The sequence below is a fragment of the Nycticebus coucang genome, chromosome 10 (assembly GCF_027406575.1).
Source record: "Nycticebus coucang isolate mNycCou1 chromosome 10, mNycCou1.pri, whole genome shotgun sequence".
NCBI classification, from domain to species: Eukaryota; Metazoa; Chordata; class Mammalia; order Primates; family Lorisidae; genus Nycticebus; species Nycticebus coucang.
Window position 1 is genome coordinate 110,588,662 of NC_069789.1, and position 5,982 is coordinate 110,594,643.

A 5,982-nucleotide genomic window follows, 5' to 3' on the forward strand; every position below is an offset into this window, starting at 1 on the left:
AGAGCCTGGTGCTCACCCCAGCCCTCACCCTGAGGAAATGAGAACCAGGCTCCTGGGAAGGGTGCAGTTCCCCTTCCTGTGGGGGTTCAGATGTGACAGCACCATGTCAGAAAGGCCCCAGAGTACAACTAGCCACATCCTGTGTGTCTGTGTGTCCTGAAGGCACCTTGGTCTCCTCCATCTGCACAGCTGGGACAAGTGGTGGGAGACTGCATGACCCCCACCCTCATAACCCTGCTCTGCTTTGGTGAGATGTGGGGACAGACAGAGGAGACCCTGATCTGGGAGGGAGAGACCCACCCACAGCCAGGCCCTGCTCTATCAGGAGACCCCAGGGACTCAGGAGGCTCCTTGGGGGTGTGGGGAGAGGATACACTCAGCCTTCAGGTGACAAATCTCTCACTGAGATCTCTTCCAGGGATGAGTCTTGGCCCCAGGACACACGTACAGGCAGGCGAGACTGTCCCCAGCTGTCCCAAGTCACTTCTCCTTAGTGGGGACAAGAAGACACCCCTGGGCAGCTGAGAATGGGGAACAGGAGCCCTGAGCTGACTGTGGGGGACATATGGAGAGTCTTGGGCTCAGAACTGAGATCAGTGGGATGGGAGGTGACTGGGGACCCAGCTTCTGATTTCCTAACAGGAACCCGCCCCAGACCCAGAATCTGGGCTGAACCAGATTCTGTGACAACCTGGGGAAGCCCTGTGACCATCTGGTGTCAGGGGACATTGGATGCCCAAGAATACCAACTGGAAAAACAGGGAAGCTTCTGGGACAGAAATAAACCACTGGAGCCTGGGAACAAGGCCAAGTTCAATATCCAGTATATGACAGAGCACTATGCAATGGGATATCGCTGTTACTATCGCAGCCCTGCTGGATGGTCAGACCATAGTGACACCCTGGAGCTCATGGTGACAGGTAAGAGGACACCTGGGGCTCCCAGCTTTGCCCTCAGGAATGGGGTCTGCTCGCAGGGGTGTCTTCCTCTCATAGTCCAACCCGAGGATGATGTGGGAGGTGTGATCCCCATTTAACACTGCTGCCTCCTCCTGTCCTAGGAGTTTACAGCAAACCCACCCTCTCATCCCTGAAGAGCCCTGTGGTGACCTCAGGGGGAAATATGACCCTCCAGTGTGGGTCACAGGTGGGATTTGCCAGGTTTACTTTGACCAAGGAAGAAGAACAAAAGCTGCCCTGGACACTGGACTCACAGCCTCCAATGGCAAGTTCCAGGCGCTGTTTTCTGTGGGCCCCGTGATCCCTGGGCACAGATGGATGTTCAGATGCTATGGCTATTACACGAACAACCCCCAGGTGTGGTCAGAACCCAGTGACCCCCTGGAGCTCCTGGTCTCAGGTGAGGAGGTTTCATAACATGCTATTCATGTTTTGAAAACCAAAATATGTCACAGTGAGCCTTGCTTTCAGGAACCCCAAGATGGTAGTGTAGGGTGAGGGTTCAAGGACTCTGGAGCCAGAGACCCCAAGAGAGAGACAGTGAGACCTGCAGGGACAGGACAGGACACTGAGGAGTTGGCAGGGGCCAGACCCTGCAGCTCACGGCCTGTCCTTCCCCCCTAGGTGTGTCTAGGAAGCCCTCCCTCCTCACCCTGTAGGGCCATGTCATGGCCCCTGGAGAGAACCTGACCCTCCAGTGTCGCTCTGATGTCGGCTAGACAGATTTGCCCTGTCCCGGGTTGAGGGACGTGTCCTCACACAGCTCCCTGGATGGCAGCCCCAGGCTGGACTCTCTCAGGCCAACTCTCCCCTGGGCCCTGTGAGGGGCTCCCATGAGGGTCAGTAGAGATGCTATGGTGGATACAACCTCTCCTCTGAGTGGTCAGCCTCCAGTGACCCCCTGGACATCCTGATCTCAGGTGAGGAGCCCAGTGGGTTGTCAGGGACCCAGACACTGCACAGTCCTTGTGGGGGGAGGAGAAAGGGGCAGGGGTGATGGCTGGGAGGAGGTGAAGGACTCAGGGAGGGGGAGGGAGAGAGACACAGAGAAAAGTGGGGAGAAGGAGACTCAGACACGGAGATAGGGACACTGAAGATGTTCAGAGAGAGGCCCAGGGAGGTGTCACCTCAGACAAAGTTAGGGGGCCACCCTCACCCCTCCTTCCACTTTCTCTAGGACAGCTCTTTTACAGACCCTTCATCTCCGTGCAGCCGGGCCCCACAGTGGCCTCAGGAGAGGATGTCACCTTTGTGTGCCAGTCATGGAGCCCAACAGACACTTTCTTTCTGGCCAAGGAGGGAGCAGGAAATTGTCCCCTGCATCTAGATCAAAGTCTAGATCTGGGCAGTTCCTGGCTGAATTCTCCTTGAGTTCTGTGAGCCCACACAGCCCTTCTCCTTACCTGTTGTCACTGCCCAGTGAACCCGTGGAGCTCGTGGTCTCAGGTGAGGACTCCTGCCCCTGCCCTCTCTGAGATCAAAGGATCAGCTCAGGGCCCTGCCCCAGGAGAGTTCTGGGACATTGAGGAATGAGGGGGTGAAGGGGGTAGGTCGCAGGGGAGGGTCCAGCCAAGATAGGAGGAAACAGAGGAGACCTCCCATCCCTGGGCACTTTCCCCTAAAGTCTCAGTCAGGGTGAAGGGCAGGAAAAGTGGGATGAGATGTGGGTGAACCTCAGAGCAAAGAGACAAGACTGAGGGTAGAAGTCAGAGGCCCCCACTCACCTACCTGCTGATGTCTTTATCTCAGAATCAGAACCTCTAGGTGTCCTAGTTCCTCAACACCGGGTCCTGACCCCATGAGAGATGGAAGCTGTTATCCTGATCCCACGGAAACTTCCACACTCATTTCAATCCTATTCCCAATATTGAGGTCGGGGTCTGCTCCCCAAAGGAACAGGGAGCGGGGTGGACTTTAGAAAGGGGCCCATGTGGCTTCTGGGGCTCTGAGGATGGAGCAGCTGTGACCCTCTGTGGGCATCAGAAGGGAGGGAGGTGTATGAGGTCCAGGCAGAGAGGAGGGGTCAGAGATGCAGGGAGGAGGAATTAGGTGTGTCTCCTCCCTGAACAGGACCCCAGGAGCCATCTCCACTCAATAGGAAGCCAGGAGCAGGGAGGGCACAGGGCAGGTGCTTAGTCTGGGAGTCAGGTGGGAGGGGCCAGAAGTGGCAAAGTCTGCATTGGTTCTGCCTCCTCTTGGGAGCAGGAACTTCTAAGAAAGACTTGTCCTCTCCTGCCCTGGGTTCCCATCTGAATGAAGGGGAGGTACCTAGGGTGACCTCAAAACACCCTCCTTTCTGACCCCCTGGGGCACCTGGGATGTGCTTCTGTCTCCAGCCCTCTGTGGGCCTGTCCTGCTCCTCTTGTAACTGAGACTTGTCAGGGTTAGAAAGCTAATTTGGGACTCTCACATGAAAGCTATAACCCAGCTACAACTTAACAATAGGGGGAAGTGGGAAAGGGGGGGGTGGGTAGAGGGAGGGGAATCGGTGGGATCACACCTGTGGTGCATATTACAGGGGTATTTGCGAAACTTGGTAAATGTAGAATGTAAATGTTTTGGCACAGTAACTGAGATAACGCCGGAAAGGCTATGTTAACCACTGTGATAAAAATGTGTCAAATGGTTTATGAAGTGAGTGTATGATGCCCCATAATCATATCATTGTATACAGTTATGATTTAATAAAAAAAAAAAAAAGAAAAAGAAAGCTGCAGGAGATGTGGGCAGGTGCATGAGGTTTATATGAGAAGCCAGAATATTATGAAACGGTAAAGATTTACAGAACTCTGCCGGTCAGGATCTCTCCTGCCTCACACGACATCTGCTGGTTTACCGAATCCACACTTCGCACAGCTCTGCCTGACTCCCGGGCCCCTGCTCTGTCTAGGAGGATGTGTGGTGAGGAGGAGGAGGACGGGCTGGGTCGGCAGAGTATGACATCTAGGCCTGATAGGAAACAGGATAATCTTGGGCAGGGGAGAAGGAGAACAGGCTGGCGACTTGGAGTGAGGACAGATGGATGCCCCCTGAACAGCTCTTATTTCTCATTTCTAAGAGCCCCTCATCCACAACCCAGGGGTTCCCTGAGTCCTCTCAGAACAAGACAGGGGGCTGCTCAGGCCTTGGTGGGATCTGACAGAGGTGAGGGTGAAGCCCACACTGGACACTCTGTCGGAGGGGAGCTCCCCGGGCTGTGGGTGCCACCGAGCGCAGACCCCTATGGTGGCCTCTGTGCTCAGGGCACACCTGAGATTAAGGAGGGGCCTCACCTGCTCACTGAGCCAGTGGAGGGGAAGTCACCACACAGCACATCCTGTGTGTGAGTCATTTCTATTCCACATCTTCTCTGCTCACTTTTCAAATGATGCTCTCTACTGTTCTAAAATAAAAGAATAGATACATAAATTTATAATTCTAATTTAACTGATATGGATTTATGATTTAAAAATAGGTGAATTCTTTTATTATTTTCATTAGGACTTAATTTAATTAATACATTTGCTTTTTCAGATAATTTTATCTTATTATCAACTCTTTCTATCCTGCACATTTAATATGGAGGAGTATTAATAAACTTAAGAAGAGTTTTCGAAGTTTTATTCACAGGAATTGTGGACATTCATTTCAATTTAAATAATAATTCAATTATTTTAAAAATTTATAAGAGGTCGGGCAGTGCCTGTGGCTAAGTGAATAGGGTGCCAGCCCCATATACTGAGGGTGGCAGGTTCAAACCTATCCCTGGCCAAACTGCAACAAAAACATAGCTGGGCATTGTGGCAGGCGCCTGTAGTCACAACTACTCAGGAGGCTGAAGCAAGAGAATCACCTAAGCCCAAGAGCTGGAGATTGCTGTGAGCTGTGATGCAATAGCACTCTACTGAGGGTGATAAAGTGAGACTCTGTCTGTTTAAAAAACAAGAAGTACACATGAAAAAGTTACTGGTTTCACTATATTTATTTAATTTCACTATAGAATTCTTCTCCATTGGCCTTTTAATTGATCACCAACTTACTTATAAAATGCATATAAACTACAAGACAATAGACATTTATTTCTAAATTGCATGCCAATTTTACACTTTGTGTATTAGTATGTAACTGCATATTAAATAAATATTGAAAGTTTTAACTATATACATATTTATATACAATTATATAAATTACATATGAATATACATGTGCACATGTCTCCAAGTATATACATTCATGTTCATCCATATTCTCAGTTTTTTTCTTTTTGAGACAGAGTCTCACTATGTCACCCTCTATAGAGTTCTGTGGAGTCACAGCTCACAGTGACCTCATACTCTTGGGCTTAAGCGATTCACTTGCCTCAGCCTCCCAAGTAGCTAGGACTGCAGGTGTCCACCACACTGCCTGGCTATTTTTTGATTGTAGTTGTCAGTGTTGTTTGGCAGGCCCAGGCTGGATTTGAACCCCCCAGCTCTGGTATGTGTAGCTGGCACCCTAGCACCTGAGCTACAGGTGCTGAGCCATATTCTCAATGTTTTTGATGTGGTTTGTTTTTACATTAATTCTTTATAAAACCAGAAATATTATTGATTAATTCCTAGACTGATTCTTTATAAAACCAAAAATGTTGCTGATGAGCCTGCAACATCACCACCACTTCAAAAATATGTATTTATATATGTGTGAGCATGTATGGATTGCATTCTGGCTTTTTCTAACTATATAACAAAACAATTAGAAAGAGATTAAGGAATGATGAGAACCCAGTTGTGCTGGCTGAGGCTAAAATGGGGTAAAGGGGAGGCAGCCCCAGGTATTCACCTCTTTGTGCTCCCAACATTCAGGAACCCCTGAGGATAAAACCCTCATTCACGGAACTTGGGTCCTCAGTAGTTGATAACTGGCAATGTACATTTTGGGGGAAATTACGTGGTGTGGTCCGTGTTCCAGATAGAAGAAAAAATATACAAGTGCCCAATTATTTTGGTATTGTTGGCTCATTTTTCTTGCTTTAGCATCTGGAAAATCTAAAGCAAAGTTTGA

At 49.8% G+C, this 5,982-nt stretch overlaps 1 pseudogene; it reads left to right on the forward strand.

The window, feature by feature from the left end:
* Window positions 1-213: 213 nt before the first annotated feature.
* On the forward strand, window positions 214-4,286 carry LOC128596525 (leukocyte immunoglobulin-like receptor subfamily A member 6; annotated as a pseudogene).
* Window positions 4,287-5,982: the final 1,696 nt, after the last annotated feature.